Here is a 16,634-nt window from a genome sequence, read left to right as displayed (position 1 = left end):
GGCATGGATGATGACTACGATGTCTGGTTGCATAGGGGCGTGTAGATGCTGTACATATCGATGTTGCCCTACTCCTCAGCGGCAGCATCCTGGATGGCGTTGCACGCCAGCGACGGGTGCAGGAGGCACGAAACAGCCGGTACGTGTCGTCGGCGATGAGGCCGTGGTTCCACCACGACTCGAACATGCCGGTGTAGTCGGTGTGGTCGTTGGTCACCGCGTTCCCGACCTGCACAAGGTTTTAGGTTAATATATGGTTTCAGGTGTGGTGGTTGTGGTTCGTCGTTCCAAACAGAAGAATGAAACACGTTGAGAGATCGCAAGTACCATGAAGCCCTTGAAGTTTATGATCGGTTTCTCGATGCCGATGTTATTCTGGTACACAAGTTGGGACAACTACGAAGTGTAGTGCCCTGCCAATTTCATTAGTTTTGTGATGATGTTTCAGTGAACACACAAAATATAGAGATTTACTCCTCCTCAGGTGACTGAAATCTTGCCTATCCATCAGTCACCCAAAATTGCATTGGAAATTAAATGGGGATGAGAATTTGAGGTTAGCGTTGAGTGAATTTGGGGGATTTGGGTTTTGGAGTTACCTCAGTGCCGAGCTGTAGAGAGAGCTTCGGGGTGGTTCGCCAGCTAGTGGTGGAGGCGGGAGAAATGACAGCGGAGCGGAGGCGGCGAGGGCGCTGCTGGAGCCGGGTGGCGGGGGACACCCGGTGGGTGATGGAGGAGCAGGGGCGTCTAGCAAGACGGATTAGTGTTGGGCCGCGGCCGAGGGCGGCGGCGGAGACGGCAGTGCCACTAGAGCCGGACGGGATGCGGTGGCTATGGGGGCGTCAGGCTCCGGAGTTGAAGATCAGAAGAAGATGGTCGCGCTGGAGTTGAAGAAGATGGGGGCGCCGGGCAAGCATGGGGCATGGACTGGAAGGCGGTGATGGTTCAGTGGACCGCGGACGGAGGTCTCAACCATAGAGGACAGTAGATTCGGGTTGAACATGAAGGAAAGGTAAGGACGGGAGCCATTTGATCGCAATCTAATGGTCAATACCAGTGACTGACGGAAAACCAAGAAAGCAATCGACTGACAAGGAGACACATCCCGAAATATATAGGTCAGAAGAAAAAAAGCAAGTACTCCCACTCCACTTGCATAGCTCTCCCCGGCTATGTAGAAATCCCTATACTTGTACTGCGGGAACCTCTTGAACCATTTAACCAGGAAAGCATAGGAATCATGAGCTACAACATTATTTTCGCATAGTGTTGATTATTGAGCCACAGAGCATTAGAATAATAGAACATGGAAGCAAGGCAGTGTCAAGTGCATCAAAGTGTACTTGTTGTGTTGTCGCCGGAGGTGTAGAGGTCAGAAGTGGTGTTGGTGTACGAAAACCCCACTCCAGCTGGCGAGTCCAGGAACAGGATCTTCGCCGCTGCACCCACTCAAAATTCAACCTCAGCATCATCTCAACAAGGCAAGCTCAGATAGATCATAGATGGCAGTAAGCTTACACACCTCTGTTCCACCAATACATGTTGAGGAAGACGTCACGCCATCCAGCCGGATGTGAAATGCGCCGAGCTCCTCCGACGCGTCGTACGCCTCCGATGAGCACCCTAGCCTGCCGTTCAGCCATAGGACGAGCGGCGCTGGCTGGGCCTCAGGAGCACTTGATGAAATAATGGGCTTTGCCCATTGTAATGTCAAAAATTCCAAAAAAAATCTGAAAGGCCCATGTGGGCATGAGAAAGGGGTTGGAGTGGTGCAAACCTTAAGTCCCACATTGCTAGTGAAGGAGAAGGATGACCAACATAAATATGGAGGTTGTCTCCACTCCTCCAAGCTATGTGTGTGGGGAGAGAAGGAAATCTCCACACGCGCACTCGCTTGCCTCGCCTCGCCTCACCTCGCCGGGCAGGGTGGGGCAGGGCGAAGGGCGCGGGCGTGCGACACCTACGTGCATGGTCCACCGAAATCCGGCCTCCAGCCTTGTGGTGGCGCGGTTTCCTTTTGCCATTTTGTTTTTTGGTTACTTGACCTTCAAGTCAGCAAGATATATGGAAGCCTAATCGGTTTAGATCACGATCGCAACGTGAGATCTTAGGTTCTCCTATATATACGACCTATTGGCCTCTACCAAAAAGATATCTAATCGAGCTAGGTTTTTGCCTCTTCTCGCTGCTGCGCCGCCACCGTAGTCTACTCCATCTCGAGCGCTGGCTTGCATCAACGAATGGGAGAGCAGGTCTCCGGAACCTCTTGGTCTTGTGATCCTGCTGTCGGTATTTTAGACCGGCAACCCGCCTAGGGGGTACCCTAGGTTGTATTTTGTGCGGTAAGGGCCGTCGAGAATCAAGGAATCAATGGTGATGCAAGGAACACGATTTAGACAGGTTCGGGCCGCTAGATCGCGTAGTACCCTATATCCTGTGTGTTTGTTTGTATTGATCTTAGATGCACTTGGAGTTGTTCCGTTTGTGCACCATAGTGTCGAGTACTGTGGGCACTATCCGAGTATTTCATCGTAGAGGTTGCAGTGTCCGAAGTGCTCGAGTACTGTCGCGTGGCTGGAAGGTACTCTTCTTGCTCCTTTGAGTGTCTTCTGTTCCGAGAATTTTTTATACGGTAGTGCGATGACAATCGCACTCCATATGGAGTAGCCCCCAAGCCTCAGGTTGAGTCGAAGAGTCAGGCTTAGGGTCAATCTTTCTTTTTACCCTTGGTAACTGAAAAAAAATTTGACCATCGGGTACGGTACCCGCAGCCCCCGAGCACTTAGGCGATTTTTGTCATTGAAGTGGTCAAAACCCATTGAAAAGAGTAGCCGTTTGGTGTTTAAGGCAATTAATCTACTTTAAACCTTTCCGTTGCATAACTGACGCTTGGAATCCGGAGGTGGCGGAGATATAACTAGGGGGCCTTCTTTTGGTTAGGTTTACACGCCACTGTAACAGATCTGCTTTTCTTCCTCCCCTGCGCTTCTATTCTGCATTTGCGCCGTCGCGATTGTCTAGTGCTGCCGCCACCATTGCTGCTCCCTTGAGAGAGATCCGAGGGTGAGTGCATTTTGCTGAGGTTGAAACCGGCGGATACGCACCAAGAAGATGGGGAAGAAACCCGAGAAGGCTTAGGGCAAGGCTCCAGCGGCGAGCAAGGTGAAGTCAAAGAAGAGGAAGGAGCTAGTGTTGCCGGCGCCGAAGGTGGGGCCGATGAACCAGACTGCGCCGCTGTCGCCTGGAGCGACGTGGCAACATTCGGTGATGAAGGAGGAGGCTATTCAGGCGCTTGTCGATGCCAAGCTTTTGCAGTCGAAAGAGGTACTCGAGTGGCGCCCTACTTTTGCGAATGCGTGGCAGTTCGAGGAACACCCCAACGAGATGGTGATGCTTGCACACTTTGTGGAGAGGGGGTTGGCAGTGCCCACCTCCGACTTCTTCAGAGGTATCCTCGAGTACTATAAGCTTCAACTTGTATATTTGAACCCCAATGGTGTATTGCATATGTCAATTTTTGTGCACTTCTACGAAGTTTACTTGGGGGTTCCTCCTAGCCTTGAACTGTTTAGGAAATTGTTTCGTTGTAAACCTCAACCTAGTGCACTTAGGATGGAGGTCTTTGGAGGCGCGGGGTTCAAACTCAGGTACTCGAGCGTGTATATTGAATACAATTTGGCTGACTCCCATGGGGAGTGGAAAAAAAGGTGGTTCTATATTGGGAACCATGATTCTTGCTTGCCGGTGGTTACTGGTCACGTACCAAAGCACGCAGAGAACTGGTGAGCAAACCTGAATATACCTCAGAGCTTGACCATTTGCTGCACCAGATTACCGAGTTGAAAGCACTCGGTCTGACTGGGATTAACATGGCGGCCAGTTTTCTCAAGAGAAGGGTCCAGCCTCTTCAGAAACGGGCTCACTCGGGGGGTGAGTACTTGGGATTTAACGATCCATCACGTATGTCTAATGAGGATATATCTGATGATGATGTGGAGGCGCTGCTGGCCAAGTTCTTCAGGAACTATCAAGGAGTACCAGTTATTCCTTCAGCTCTTTGTCAGTATGATGCTTGGTATGAGCCAGAAGTGGTATGTCCTTTCACTTGATTTGTACTTTTTGAACTTTTGGGATATTTGTTTTGAATATCAACTTGTTTATGTAGTCCCGAGTCCTTGCTGGCTATCTGGCGCAATCAGAGGAAGAATCTGTTGTTGAGGAGTCTGAGGACGAGCCTTCTCCTCCTATGAAGAAACGTCGAGTAGTTCGCAAGAGGTCTGCTGCTAAGTCTGCTTCGACTTCTCCTCCTGAGAAGTCTCTAGGTACCAAGGTGTGTAGCTGTGTACTCACTTGTAGCTGATGGATTTGAACTTGTAATCTTTTTGATCACTATGTCTGCCTCAAAAGGCTGACGACGCGGCGCTTGGTGATGATGAGGCTACTTCGGATGAAGTAGTCATGACTACCCAGGGCGGTGATGTTACGTCTGTTAAGAAGGTGCTAGAGGGGGTGCCGCCAGAAGATGCTGGAGTAGCCCCCGAGCTGACAGTCCAGGCTCCATCGGCTTTTGTGCTGCTAGTCTCTAACCAGGCAGTCCTGGGTTTGCCTGCCGGAGGGACTGGCATTGCGAAGGAGGTATCGCCAGTAGTTGCTACTGGTTCTTTGTTATCCAATGTGATTGCTAGTGGTGAGTTCTCTTCCCGACTTTTTTGTTGGTCTGAGTTTGTTGTAGTCTTGACCCTGTTGTTTTCAGGTCTTGGCGAGAAGATAGCACCAGCAGCTGCTCCTGTGGTGCCGAGTACGCGACCGCCTGTCGCTGAGAAGAAGCGTGTGCGATTGCCACCACGATCAACTCGGTGAGTTGTTTGTCCTTGTTTGTACCTTCAAGCTTTCTTGAGGCCGTGAGATGACTTTATATTTTGATGTAGGGATGTGGAGGAGACTATCCCTGTGGAGGCAGGAGTAGAGTTGTGTCCCCCTACTACGCTTTCTGCTCCTTTGGAGGATTTGATTGTTGAATAAGTATCCGGAGTTGATGCTGGTTGCCTTGGAGCTACCATGTCTATGCTTCAAGTGGTGATCCGCTTGGTGGAGGACCCCTCGGCTGCTTCGGGTTCAGGAAATATAACTTTGACGGCATCAACTGGCGGAGCTCTGGCTATAGTGGACGTGGAGAAATCCAAAGAACCAACTGTTGCAGGTATGTAACCGGGGTCTTGGTATTGTAGTCGTGATATTGAGTTGACTGATGCTTGTGTCTTAGGTACAGCCTTGGGTGCGGCTCCGCATGCTATGAAGAGTACTGAGGGTCCAGTACTCGGGCTTCCATCTGAGTCGGAGTTTCAGAGGGCCGTTGATATTTTTCGTAGCTTCCAGGTGTGTTTTCTTTGCTTTGTCTAACAGAGTTAATGATTAATGGACTTGACCGATTGCGTTGCTTTGCAGGAGCTGTATGACCAGACGCAAAGGAACACTCGGGCCCTTCAGGAACGAAACCATCAATTGGAGCAGGAGTGTGCCCGACTTACAGAATCCTTGAGGGTTCATGAAGCTGGAGCAAAATCCTTTGTTGTGGAGCGGTCAGATAATGAAGTCTTGCAGCAGAAACTGGAGAGCCGCTACAAGTCTTTGAATAAAAAGTATCAAAGTGAGTACTTTGCATCTTCCGAGTATGTCCGACTATAGTCGGTTGTGTTTGAACTTGGCTGTTTTTGCAGAGCTTGAGAGGAAAGAGGCTGCTGCGAGTAGCCAACTCCTTGATTGGAGAAACGTGCATGACCGAGTGGCAGATGAAGCTAAACATCTTCAGACCGCGCTGACGGAAGCACAAGCTGCCTGTGAGCATCAACATGACAGGAAGATCTAAAATGGGGTGATGCTTGCTATGGCCATGGTGGCATGCAGGGATCATGCCCAGACCGTAGGAAGACTTCGAGGCGAGCTCCAAGAGCTAACTGATGCCGCTCAAGACTTGGTGAATGCTATTGCCCCCTTGGAAGAGGACGCAGGGCCTCAATCATTAGTCGAGCATTTGAAGGCTGCTCCGGGTAAGGTGGCCAACCTCTGCAAGGCTGTTTGCAAACAAGTCCTTGCTGTGGTCAAGTCATACTACCCGAGGGTAGATTTGGCGGCGGCTGGTGACGGTGTTGCTCACAACTGCACAGAAGAAGCTTATGCGTAGTACCTCGAGGAGGTGGAGCCAATCGCATCCAAGATGTCTGAATTTGTATCGCTGGAGGAGCCTTGAAGTTTTATGCACTCTTGTAAATGGCCGGGTACTCTAAACAATACTTTGTCTGATGAATGAACCCTTGTACATATTGTTGTTTTTGAAGTGGTTGTCTTGACGTGGGCGAGGAGTAGTTTATTCCATCTTGCCTGATCCAAGATCCTGGGGTCGGACACGCTTGACCCTTTGAGGATGAAACTCCGCCTCGCCCGACCCTTGGTCCCAGGGTCGGATGTGCCCGACCCCTTGTTGTAAGGCTTCATATCGCCCAACCCCTGGCCTAGAGGGTTGGACTTATCCAAGCCCCCGAGACAAGGATGCGTTTTGAGCGCAGGCCATGCTTGGCTGGAGTAGTTCTGAGTTTTGAGTAGTCGCGGTGTTTGTCGAGTACCCTGCTTTTTGAACTGGGGGTGCACGGGTGTACTGTACTTTTTTATCCTTTTTGGCGTGAATGCTTTCACGTGGGTAGAGTTAGGGGTCATCAGACTCATCGATCACAGGCGCATAGTAACTCCTGGGTGGTTGGTAGTTGTAGCACCTGGCTATAAATAGGCCACCTCTGGAGGTCGACCCGAATCAAGCTTCTGAGTAGCGATGGATTGCCTTCGGTTGCTGTTGTTTGAGAGTAGAGAGCCTTCAAAGAGTACACCGGTGCTAGAAGATTCCTTGTAGATTGAGACAACCTTCCCTTCACAGACTCTAGCGCTCGTAGGGATAGCCGCGATGCTAGAAGAATCCTCGTAGGAGGTTTCATCGTGCGCCTCATCTTGCAGCTCGTGATCCAGCGGAGTACGCGTTAGAACTCACGGGTGATGGGTGATGAGTGTCGCGGTCTTTATCCCGGTCACTTAGAGGTCGAGGTGTGGCCGTAGAATGGGTTGGCTCAGCAAGGCTAGCAAAAGAGCAGCGTTGGTTCCCTCTTGGCACGGCGCACGAGATTCATCATTGCCGCTATCAAGGCAGCGGCGGTGCAGGAGTACCTGGCGTTACCTTGGGTAGAGGACCTGGATATGGCTGCGTTTTCCGCAGCTTCCTTGCGTGTAGGTCCCACCTATTGTAGTCGGCAGGCCTGAGCGGCCTTGTGATATTGTAAAAGCTTGAGCCTTAAATGCAGCCCGCCAGTAGGCAGTTGCTTGCAATCCTCTTGTATTGTATTTCGAGTGCCTGTACTCGTATGTAATCTTGATGCATCTTCGGTCTCGAGTAAAGAATTACTATACCGCTGAGGCTTTGTACCAGAGTTGGAATGGTTGTTAGGTTGGTAGTCTTGAGTCAAGAATAGTACATCTTCTAGTTGGTAGTCGAGCTATTGGCTCGAGTAGTTGACGAGTTTTTGCTCGAAGCAATTACTCAAGTTTTGCTATGGGTAGTAGCGTCAAAGGTGTTCTATATTCCAAGAGTTTGGTACTTGTTCTCCTGAGAGCTCTTGTAGTCTGTAAGATCTGGGTCCCGTAACCTTGGATACGATGTAAGGACCTTCCCATGCGAATTGAGTTTATGCAACCCTGACGTGTCTTGGATTCATTTGAGGACCATGTTGCCCAAGTTGAAAGATCGTTCTTTGACGTTGCGGTCGTGGTAACGCCTTAACCCATCGAGGTATCTGGTAGATTGCACTAGCGCTGCACATCTTTCTTCTTCTAGACTATCTAGATCTGTGTGCCTTGTTTCTTGTGCCAGTTCTTCATCGTATTGTTCGACTAAAGGAGATTGCCACATGATGTCTACGGGTAGTATAGCTTCTAAGCCATATACAAGAAAATAGGGAGAGAGCCCAGTAGTCTTGCCTGGTTGGGTTCGTAGTCCCCACAGAGCATTGGGTAATTCCTTGAGCCATTTGCCTCCCTTTGTGTTGCCGACGTCATGTAGTTGCTTCTTGAGAGCTTCAAGTATCATGCCATTGGCACGCTCGACTTGTCCGTTAGCTCGCGGGTGAGCAACTGAGACATAGCGGACATCGATTCCGCTATTCTTGCAGTACTCCCAGAAGTCTATGATTGTTGAAGTTTGACCCTAGGTCTACGATGATCCTATTTGGAAAACCGTAACGGTGTACGATTTCGTCCAAGAAGTCGAGGACTCAATCCGCCTTGGGGCAAGTGACTGGTTTGACCTTGATCCACTTGGTGAATTTGTCGATTGCCACGAGTACTCGGTTGAATCCTCCTCGCGTAGTTGGTAATGGCCCTATCATGTCGAGCCCCCAGCAGGCAAACGACCATGTTGGAGGTATTGTGACTAGCTTGTAGGCGGGGACATGTTGTTGTTTAGTGAAAAATTGACATCCCTTGCACTTCCGAACTAACTGTTTGGCGTCAGCTAGAGCCATTGGCCAGTAGAAACCTGCCCTGAAAGCCTTGCCAACTATTGTTTGTGAAGATGCGTGGTTGCCGCAGATCCCTTTGTGAATTTATTCTATGATTTCTTGGCCATCTTCACGGGTAACACACTTCATGAGTACCCCTGATGATGCACTTTTCCTGTAGAGCTTGTCTCCGACTAGAACGTAGTTTTTTCCTTGGCGAGAGACTTGTTCAGCTTTGTTTTTGTCAGAGGGTAACTTGTGATCCTTGATGTATTCGATGAAGGGTGTCCTCTAGTCTATGATTTGATGGCTGTCCTTGGTTTGAAGTCCAAGGTCAGAGCTCCGAGTTCAACTGCCCATTTGGAGATTCTACCCGTGGCATCTCTGTTGTGGAGAATTTCACCGAGCGGGAAGTCAGAGATGATTGTGATGTTGTGTTCTTGGAAATAATGGCGCAGTTTCCGGGAGGTGAGCAGGATTGCATATAAGAGTTTTTGTATCGGTGAGTACCGAGTTTTGGAGTCCGAGAGTACCTCACTGACGAAGTACACAGGTCTTTGGATCTTGTAAGTGTGGCCTGGTTCAGACCGTTCGACTACTATTGTCGTGCTGACGACATGAGTAGTAGCTGCTATGTATAGGAGGAAGTCCTCATTTGGAGATGGAGCAATGAGTACAGGAGGCTTTGACAGAAAGTCTTTGAGTTGCGTCAGTGCCTTGTCTGCCTCTACTGTCCATTTAAACTTGTCCTATCGTTTGAGGAGCTTGAAGAAGGGTAGTCCCCGCTCTCCAAGTCTCAAGATGAACCGATTGAGAGCTGCCATGTAGCCTGTGAGTTTCTGCACGTCCTTGATGCTAGCTGGTGCTTGCATGTTTGTGATGGCAGATATTTTCTCCGGGTTGGCCTCAATGACACGATGGCTAATGATGAACCTGAGTAACTTGCCAGAAGGTACTCCGAATACGCATTTAGTAGGATTGAGTTTCCATCGGAAAGCTCGTAGACTGGAGAAAGTTTCCTCCAAATCGGCGCTAGCTAGTTTCTTGTTTTGACGACTACATCGTCCACATAAGCTTCGACATTGCGGTGAAGTTGCTTTTCGAAGCACATCTGAATAGCTCGTTGATAGGTTGCCCCTGCATTTTTTAGTCCAAAGGACATTGTCTTGTAGCAGAAAGCCTCGAAAGGGGTGATGAAAGTTGTTTTAGCTTGATCTTCTTCTTTGAGGCTTATCTGATGATAGCCTGAGTAGCAATCAAGAAAACATAGTAAAGCGTACCCAGCAGTGGAGTCGACCACTTGGTTGATCCTGGGTAGCCTGAAAGGGTCTTTAGGACATTGCTTGTTGAGGTCGGTGTAGTCGACACACATCCTCCACTCGTTGTTTTTCTTACGAACGAGTACGGGATTGGCTAGCTAGTCAGGGTGAAAGACTTCTTTGATGAACCCTGCCGCGAGTAGCTTGGCTAGCTCTTTTTTGATTGCTTCTCGTCTGTCTTGAGCGAACCTGCGGAGTCGCTGCCGTTTTAGAGTAGCTTTGGGATCCAAATTTAGAGAGTGCTCGATCAGCTCCTTGGGCACACCAGGCATGTCAGCTGGTTTCCAATCGTAGATATCATGGTTAGCCCGAAGGAAACTAACGAGCGCAGATTCCTATTTAGGATCTAGCCCTATTCCAATCAGGGCTGTCTTGGAAGAGTCACCCGTCTGGAGATCGACTGCTTTGAAATCCTGCTCGCTTGCGGGTTTCACCTTTGTAGATCCTGACTTGTTTGCCGGGATTTCGTGTTCGGTTGGATGGAGTTTTTTTGAAGCTGTGAAGACTTCTTGCATGGGACTAGGTGCTTGAGAAGTTGCGGTGATCTCTACGGCTTCCGTATCGCATTCGTAGGATCGCCGTAGATCTCCCCGTAGCGTTAGTTCTCCCTTGGGCCCTGGCATTTTGAGTACCAAGTAAACGTAATGTGGTAGGGCCATGAACTTGGCGAGTGCTAGTCTTCTGGGTATGGCATGGTAAGATATCCCGAAGTCGGTGACTTCAAATCTGATGTACTCGGTGCAATAGTGTTCCTTAGTTTCGAAGGTGACTGGAAGGATGACTTGTCCTAGCTGTATAGCTACGTTTCTAGGTACGATGCCATAGAAGGGTGAATCTATTGGGGGTGAGCATTTCTATGACGTCGAGGCACATTTTCCTTAGAGTCTTGGCGAAAATGACATTGAGGCCACTTCCGCCATCAATGAGTACCTTTGTCAGTTTCGAGCCTGCCACGACAGGATCCAGTACTAGGGGGAACCGGCCTAGTTCTGAGAACTTGGTCCATTGGTCCTTTCTAGTGAAGGTTATGGGCACTTCTGACCATTTTAGCGATGTTGGATCTGTTGGTTCGATGGCCATGATCTCCCTGAGCACGAGTTTGCTGGCACACTTGGATGCGGTGCCTAGGATTCCACCAAAGATGACGTTGACTGTTTTGGAGGTGGTCTAGAAGTCGCCTTCTTCTTCTTCATCGTTGTGGACTTTGTTCTTGCCCTTATCCTTTTTCTTGTTGTATTCTTCAGGGGGTGGTGGTGCAGGTAAGTCTTGCATGACTCGGCGCATGCTGTAGCAGTCTATCGCCGAGTGTTTGCTAGTCGGGTGGCAACGTTGACTGTTTTGGAGGTGGTCTGGAAGTCGCCTTCTTCTTCTTCATCGTTGTGGACTTTGTTCTTGCCCTTATCCTTTTTCTTGCTGTATTCTTCAGGGGGTGGTGGTGCAGGTAAGTCTTGCATGACTCGGCGCATGCTGTAGCAGTCTATCGCCGAGTGTTTGCTAGTCGGGTGCCATGGGCACTTCTTTTTGAGTAGTTCGGTGAAGGTTGGCCCTTCGTCATTTTTACGGGATCCCTTTTTCCCGGAGTTGGTCATGGCAACAACGGTGTGTCGGGCTTCCTTTTGCGATTCTGATTACTTGAAAGGTTGTTTCAAGTATCATTGTGTTGGGTTCGATCCTGGTCATTGTTGTTGTCACGTTCTCGGTTGCGATGAGAGCCAAACCGTTCGTGCTCTTTATCTTCTTCGTCCGCCCACTGTTGCACCAAGACTTTGAGGTCTTTGACGTTAGCTGGTCGTCGTCGACCGAAGTCTTGGTATGTCCATCTATCGTAGAGTCCGTTCTTGAAACACTCGATGACGTCTGTTTCTGAAATGTTGACTATAGTTGCCTTCTTTTCAAAGAATCGTCGCAGGTAGTCGCGCAAGGTTTCACCTTCTTTTTGCTTAATTTGGCTCAAGTTGATCTTGTTGCCTGGTCTAGCCATGGAGCCGGCGTAGTTGTTGGTGAAAGCTTTTGTCAAATCTGTCCAAGAGTCGATTGACTTGGGTTTGAGGGACTCGAGCCATGTCAGCGGTGCGGGTTCCATGCATATGGGAAAGTGGATGACTTTGGTGTCGTTATTGCCCCCAGCTGCTTGGACTGCTAGCGAGTAGCATCGTAGCCATTGAATTGGGTCTTGCTTGCCATCATACTTGGTGATTCCTGTTGGCTTGAACTTCTCGGGTAGTCTTGTCTTCATTACCCTATTTGTGAAAGTAGGAAAGTGGTTGTAGTTGTCGACTTCTCGCTCACGCCGACTGTTGAGTATTTCTCGTAGATCACTGAAGTTTGACACTTCGTGGTTCTTCCGAGTAGGGCGAATATTTTTTACGGAGTTAGTGTAGCTGACTTCCCCGACGTCCTTCTGGCTTATTGGGGCATTTTGTTTACTCGGACCTTGGCTATGTTGCCTTGGCTGATTCACGACTTCGTTGTCGTTTCTCTGAGCATCGTTGTTGTTGGCTGCAGCACCTCTGCTACCTTCTTGATGAGCTGTGATGCGAGGGGTTATTCTTTGTCAAGTAGCTTTGAAGCTTGCTCTGCGAGTTGTGCGATTAGTCCGTTGCCGCGCTGCACGAGCTGAGCTGTGGCCTCGTTGTCTCTGTCTCGAGGTATGAGTGTTGTTAAAAGATTGATGGAAGCAATTGCTGCAAGTGGAGTGGTATGTTCCTGAGCCTGAAGTGCGTCAAATGCTCTTTCAAGGTTTGTGATGGGAATATTTGTAGCCATCAACTGTCGTCGCTCAGGTCGAGTAGCATTGCGTGGCCTTCTTTGGTTTCTTTGATCGGAGGTTTCATTTTGTGGGGCGTCAGTTGTAGACTCATCTTCTGAAATGTTGTCGAGTTGTGCTAATCGCCTGGGGGTTCTGTTCTGGCTAGTACGCGGGTTGTTGTTTTGAGTAATAGCAAAGACTTCTCTGTCTAGGTAGTAGCTTCCGGAGCTTGATGTTGTAATCTCTGTGGAACTTTCCTCGCGGTTGGAAGTGAGTGGGACGCCTTCCTGGTATAGGAGGTTATCTATGTGAGCGACAAGGCGTGACTCGTAGTCGCGGGCAAGGGATGGTCGCATTCCTGGCCAGTGAACAAATCTGCCTTGTGATGTTGTAGTTATTACGAGACCTTGGGCTGGTCCGGATAATGGTATCTCTAGGAGATAGGCCGAGTCGGAGTCGTCATCTTTGTTGTTCCCGAGTTCATATTGAATTCAAGTGAGGAAACTCTGGTGGGTTTCGGCTGCATTGCGAAGTCCGTTTGGAAACCGTTTTGTTGTCGAAGTCGATTTGAGGAGCGACTGGGACCGACTAGTCTGAACCAAAGTCGAGTCCGACGTGTAGTCGAACTCAAAGTTGTCGAGTTTGAAATTTTGGTTTTTGCTGATCGAATCCTCCGATTTCTTCACCTGGACGCTGACGATTTAGCGCCGGAATGATCCAGCACCATCGGCGATGTAGAGCCAGGATCCAAAAATGAAGGTTGCGCCCGCTTCGATATTGAAGACGAGCTTGATGATGACCGTTGCCATTGAGTTCGCGCTGAGAAACTCAACGAGCTCCCCTACCTGGCGCGCCAGCTGTCGGTGTTTTAGACCGGCAACCCGCCTAGGGGGTACCCTAGGTGGTCTTTTGTGCGGTAAGGGCCGTCGAGAATCTAGGAATCAATGGTGATGCAACGAACACAATTTAGAGAGGTTCGGGCCACTAGATCGCGTAATACCCTACGTCCTGTGTGTTTGTTTGTATTGATTTTAGATGCACTTGGAGTTGTTCTGTTTGAGGGGGGTCCCTGCCCGCCCTTATATACACGGGAGGACAGGGTTACAAGTCCGAGTCCTAGTCGAGTACAATCACAGAGTTCTACTCGGCATGGCCCGAGTAGTTTTCCATATGCATACTTGACTAGTCCGAGTGGGATAAGCCTATCCCCTTGTCCTGATCACATCTGAGTATGTCCCTTAGTGGGCCATCCAAGGTCTACTTGTGGGCCTGGGGTGCATGCCCGACACCTACACCGGAAGAGGGCAAATAAGGTTTTTGGGAAGCACTCCGTGCGACCGCTCAGGATCTTCGCCACGGCTCGTCTTCCGTCCAAGTCCGACATTACGGCGTGCCATCATCTTCGACGTTGTCTACTGCGCTCTGTCCACAACACCATCACCGTTCCGTCAGCACCGCTTGTCGTCATAGCTGAGTACGTACACCATGATCTGATCTGCTATTTCAACATGCTTTATAAGATTATGTTGGTGTGCTTGATGTTTCCTTGATTGTCTAATTTTCCAACAATCCAAAAACCTTATTTTAGGCAATCAATTGATATTGGTATGGCTGCTTTTGCTGAGTCACTGAGGTCGGAAAAATTTACCGGTGTGAATTTTAAGAGGTGGAAATCAAAGGTTCGTATCAGGTTTAAAGCTATGAACATCTGGGACACAAGGCTTGGCAAACCTAAAGGCAAACTTACTGCTGAAGTGCAGAAAAAGTTCGATGATGCCAATAACCTTTTCATGGGATGCATCATTAGTATTATATCTGACAATCTGGTTGATGTCTACATAGACAGGATAGATGCGAATGTGTTGTGGGATGCTCTAGTTGCAAGGTATGATGCAACAGATGCAAGCAATGAACTACAGGATGGTGAACAACTGTTCTGTGGTAGAGCAAGCCCATGAGGTGCAGTGCATTGTGAAGAATCTTGAGCTTCTTAAGTGTCAATTACCTGACAAGTTTGTGGCTGGTGGCATAGTTGCAAAGTTGCCTTCCTCATGGAGGAACTTCGCCAGTACTTTGAAACATAGGAGACAGGAGATATCAGTTGAAAATCTGGTAGCATCTCTTGATGTTGAGGAGAAAGCTCGAAAGAAGGATACTGCTGAGAAAGGAGACCAAGGTTAGTCCAGCGCCAACATGGTCCAGAAATTCCCACGTGGCAAGAACAAGGGGAAGAACAAAGTCGTCAAGACTACTACCTTCAAGAAGAAGAAGAATCATGCTAAGATGAACTGCTACACTTGTGGTGAGCTTGGACACTTCTCTAAGGATTGTCTAGATCGTGCAGACCGCAAGGGTAGAAGGGCCAATGGGTCCAAGGATGTCAACATAGTGACCATAGGCAACACTGGAGATGGGTACGGTAATCTACCTACTGTTCTTTCAGTTTTTCATTCAACTAGTAGGTGTCTTGATATGGATGCTAATGTTCATGTGTGTGATGACATCTCCATATTTTCCTCTTACCAGGTTGCCTAGGATTCCTCCGTGCTGATGGGGAATGGGTCATATGCTGCTGTTTATGGTGTTGGTACGGTAGATCTGAAGTTTATTTCGGGAAAGATCGTGTAGCTGAGGAACGTGCATCATGTTCCTACCGTAAACAAGAATCTTGTGAGCAGGTCGGTCCTGTGCAAGGACGGGTTTAAGGTAGTATTAGAGTCCAATAAATTAGTCGTGTCAAAAACATGGGCAATTTGTTGGTAAAGGCTATTAGTGCAGAGACTTGTTATGCTTTTCTCTTGCAGACTTTTGTAATAAGTCCGTGAACCATAATTGTGGCAACGTTAGTGATGATGCAAGTACTTGGCATTCACGTTTGTGTCATATTAATTTTAGTTTAATGTCAACTTTCCAGCATGTGTTTAATTCCTAACCTCACCATTGCCAAAGGTTCTAAGTGCCATAGTTGTGTGCAATCAAAGCAACCTCGGAAGCCTCACAAGGCAGCTGAGGAGAGACACTTGGCACCTCTAGAACTCATACATTCTGATCTATGCGAGATGAATGGTGTGTTGACAAAAAGTGGAAAGAGATACTTCATGACTTTGATTGATGATGCAACTAGATTTTGCTATGCTTATTTATTGCGAACTAAGGATGAACCATTAGACTACTTTAATATTTATAAGGCTGAGGTTGAGAATCAACTTGAGAGAAAGATCAAGCGTCTATGGTCTGATCGTGGTGGCGAGTTCTTTCCAAAAATCTTTAATGAATTATATGAGGAACATGGTATTATGCATGAGAGGACGCCTCCCTATTCACCCGAGTCCAACAGGATTGTTGAGAGGAAACACCGCACACTGACTGACTTCGTTAATTCCATGTTAGATACTACCAGTTTATCTAAGGCATGGTGGGCGGAAGGCTCTATTGACTTCATGTCATGTCCTGAATAGAGTTCCAAACAAGAATAAAGATCAAACTCTATATGAGATGTGGATTGGGAGAAAACCATCACTTTCCTATTTGCGTACTTGGGGGTGCTTGGCAAAAGTCAATGTACCCATTCCAAAGAAGCACAAGTTAGGACCCAAGACAGTGGATTGTGTCTTTTTAGGATATGCTCAGAGGAGCATCCTTATAGATTTTTAGTAGTTAAATCTGAGGTCCCTGATATGCATGTTGACACTATTATGGAATCTCGTGATGCAACATTTTTTGATAATATATTTCCTCTTAAAGATATGCATAGCAACTCTAGATTTTCTACTGAAATAACTCCTGAACCTACTGCATGTGTTGAGTCTTCTGAACAACCCGATGAGCATGAGCATGAGGACATCCTAGAGAAGGATGACAGTGAAGCTCCTAGAAGGAACAAGAGATAGAGGGTTACAAAATCCTTTGGTGATGATTTCACTGTGTACCTTGTAGACAATACTCCCACACCCATTACTGAGGCATATGCATCTCCAGATGCAGACGATTGGAAAGAAGCTGTCCAAAGTGAGATAGATTCGATTTCTTTCT

General features: G+C 48.4%; 1 pseudogene; it reads right to left on the bottom strand.

The window, feature by feature from the left end:
- The window catches only part of LOC117849208 (serine carboxypeptidase II-1-like), a 33,798-nt pseudogene extending 32,007 nt beyond the window's left edge, over nucleotides 1-1,791 (bottom strand).
- Between the last annotated feature and the right edge of the window lie 14,843 nt (nucleotides 1,792-16,634).

This window comes from Setaria viridis, chromosome 3 (assembly GCF_005286985.2).
Source record: "Setaria viridis chromosome 3, Setaria_viridis_v4.0, whole genome shotgun sequence".
NCBI classification, from domain to species: domain Eukaryota; kingdom Viridiplantae; phylum Streptophyta; class Magnoliopsida; order Poales; family Poaceae; genus Setaria; species Setaria viridis.
The sequence above is the reverse complement of the archived record's forward strand: the minus strand, read 5'-3'. Positions and strand labels throughout refer to the sequence as shown.